The sequence below is a fragment of the Cololabis saira genome, chromosome 19 (assembly GCF_033807715.1).
Source record: "Cololabis saira isolate AMF1-May2022 chromosome 19, fColSai1.1, whole genome shotgun sequence".
NCBI classification, from domain to species: Eukaryota; Metazoa; Chordata; class Actinopteri; order Beloniformes; family Belonidae; genus Cololabis; species Cololabis saira.
Window position 1 is genome coordinate 24944600 of NC_084605.1, and position 3630 is coordinate 24948229.

The window sequence follows — 3630 nt, forward strand, 5'->3', positions numbered from 1 at the left end:
GCTGAAAACTTCTGTATTCTTTGTCTTAAAAAAATGTCTGTGTTTGTAAGGATTCAGAAGTGTGAAGCAGATATTTTGACTTTTATCACTAATTATGAGAAAACAAAACAGGAAAATATTGTAGAATGCTAAATTAAATTAACTAATTTTCCACATCTCATCCCTGGATGATAAAGTGCTTCAAACGTTCTGTTAGATATCAAAAATCACATAATTACATATAATCATGTACTTCTGCAGCCTGGCTTAGTTCCCGGGCCCGATGTCTGGTACACTCATGATCCATATTCACATGAATCCAAATTTCACTCCTCATTTTCTAGTTCTAATTTTTCAGTCATTAACAACTCAGATCAATAGATGTCAGTAATGCATTGAGTTCAAACCATATCCGGATGATCCTGTCCAATATCCTTTTTTATTTATTTTTTTTTTAACATTCTTTCTTTTGGGAAAGTTTCATATACATTGAAATTACTCTGAAGGATTCCAAATGACAGATATGAGACGTTCTGGTTAAAATCTGCAAAAATGATAAGGAAAACAGCCTAAATGTTTCTGTAGAGCTTTTTATGGGTTATTTTTAAATCTCTGCAGTGTTGTTCCTGGAGACCCACATCGATTCATGCTGCGGTGCAGTTGTCTTCTCCTAAGTCAGATCTCCTCACATATTTCCTTGTCCTGATTACTTTTTTCCAAGAAGCTCTCAGTCCTAAGTGCTCAGGAAAAGGAAGGCAGTTTTGTTGACTATTTATCAGCCGTAACCTGAAACTCTGCCAAGAAAAAGGCAGTATCGGGAGAAGCTTCTGGAAGAACTGTCCCATTTAACCTAGAACTTTCCCGTCTGAGAAGCCCGAGACCTCTTTTGTAAAAGACAGACATAAAGCAGATATTTAGGGTCCTTTTGGACTTCATCTTTAAAGCAGTCCAGGTTAAGTTGCTATGTCTGATTCTTAATACCTGTTATTTCATTTTCTTTTACTTCACCGGTAAATACACATGCAATTAGAAAATGTATAAACAAGTAGTTTTAATTCTGGATTCGGACAGTGTTTAAGGTATAAAGAGAGTTAAAAGAGGTAGGTACATGCGAGGAGAATCATAATGGCAGAAATGAGGGCAGTTTGGTTCACCATGACACCATGATGTCTGTTTACTTTTTAACTGTGATGTTTTATATTCAATTCAATTCAATTCAATTTTATTTGTATAGCGTCTAATACAACAGATGTTGTCTCTAGACGCTTTCCAGAGACCCAGAACATGACCCCCGAGCAATTATTACATATGATTTATTTTTAAAATGTTAACAAAAAGGAAGAAAGAAAAAATAACAACAGATAAAATCAGTAGTTAAAATATGATCAAGTTTAGTAATAATGTCAGATGAAGCGTTCCAAACCCAAAAGAATGAGCCCTCTAGTGTATCTCTCCTTTGCCTTGAACAGGCTGTGTGCTGCAAAATGTGCTGCAATTCGGTCCTGAATTTCCCGCGCTGGGCTGCGGATGTGACGTCACATGACGCTGCATGCACGTTCTCCCGGTTCTCCCGTGCCGGCTTCACTGTTGGCTGCAGTACCCCCAACGACCGTCGTGGTGAAGGGTGGCGCTAGAGAGTCTCATTTCTTAAAAGGAGCCTCAAGCTCCTTTAAAAGTATAAGTGCAGATTTGGAGCTTTATTCAAATGCAGCTAAAAACAAGTGTGTCTTTAATAAAACAATAATTAAAAAAAAAAAATTAAAAAAAAGCTGATGTATATGAGAGAGCAAAGGCGCTGCCACTATATGCCACTATGCCCTCTAAGAAAACATTGCATCACATTGGACTGCAGATAAGCTAGCAGCTCTTGAGTGTCAGTTCCACAGGGGGAGTAACTTGGACACACGTATCTTTTAGGTCCACAGAAAAACACTGGAAGATCCTGAACTATCATCTGTGTCATGGTCTTTCTGCCAACAACATGGTAAAACGATGTGTCCGGTGCACTTGTAATACCACTTCCAGGTATTTTATGAGGATCGGCAACAGCGTTTACTTTGTCCCTTTTCCCAAATCCAAACAAACTAGAACCAATTGTCTGCTTTGGATTAAACCGTCAATTTAAAAATAAACAAGGATGTGCTGCATAAATGACAAAACACTTTTGTTGTGAAGTGGAAATGTTGTTACACACTCAGAGTTTGACCATTGAACACCAGAATTAACTGACTTGTGACTTAAACCATTCAAAAATTGAATTAATGTGAAGGCATTGAACAAAATTGTATGAATAATTACTTTCTTCATCATTGACTGGAATTACCACAGTCATTTACGTGTGGACGAACAGCTCGTACACTGTACAGATAAGCAGAAGTGCATGATAGTTTCACACTGCTGGGATCTTATCTGTGATAAGTTTATGGTCAGTTGAACCTTTGTTCTTCTCTTCCTTTCTCTGCTTTTCTTTTAGGACATCAGAAAATTTATAGGGTGCCTGCTTTCTGTTTTCCTCTAACTTGGACGCGTGAGAACGACTCCCCTCTGTTGTTTCTTTTTTTTCCCCCCTTCATTCCAGCTGCTGTTGTCCGAGGTCTTTACTTTGCCAACACCATTTTAGTATTTCTTTAGTTAGTGTTAAGAAGTGAAATGTTTTGGGAGGAGTTTAATTTGTGCTGCAGGAACTGAGATGGAGGTTGCAGTGATTTCTATTGCATCAGATCATCTAGACCGTAAGCTTTAAAATAGGTTCTGCAAAATCAGGGCCACTGGCTCATTCTCACGAGGATAACTTTTATTTTGTACTCCAATGTTCTCTAGGTCCCCCATAATCTCAGAGGTGCTTGTTCATTTAGTCGCCTGCAGTTTTGCATTCAGTGTCTTAATGCGGTGCCCATCTGAGACATAAATGGGTTGAAAAATGGGACCCCATATGGAGCAGTCAGAGGGATCCATGATGGCCCCATGTTGGTACGTTGGTGATGAAGGACTGGAAGGGGCCAAAATGGGTCACTAATTTGGGTCTTGCTTGGCCCAACCACATACAAGTGATAGCCCATGTATATCTTAGATGAGATCTAAATACAAATGTTGGCTGGGTCCTTTGTCAAATCTGAGTAGGTGGACTTTTATTTCCCCTTTTGAGCTGAGTTACAAATCACTGTAGTCCTCTACATCATCAGTGAGTCACCTCTACATGCCATTTTATTTGAGGATTCAGACCATCAAATGCCCTCAGTAATTTCAGATGTCCACAGCATTGACATATACTTACTATCAACAATTTCCAATGCAATTTGTTGCTTTTTTACACATGTAAAAACTAAACTCCCACGGAAATGTAGAGTTGTCGGTGCTGCAAGCAACATCTGCATCCACTGGAGCTCCACAATGACTTCCAGTGACCTTCATTGTTACTATTGCGTGCCCACATGAAGTATAAAATCCCCACGAGTGGAACTGTAATTTGCTGCTTTGTAAACTTGCTACCAAGCTCAAGACCGACTTAATCATTGTTTTGTGTGTTTTCCAGTTTCAAGCATCTGATTCAGCAGACCTTTGCACAATAACATTAACGGTTTTACAGCCTGCTTCTGTGTCTTTAAAGGTTGTATATTAACGTGCTATCAAGGAAAGGACAGCTCAGAGGAA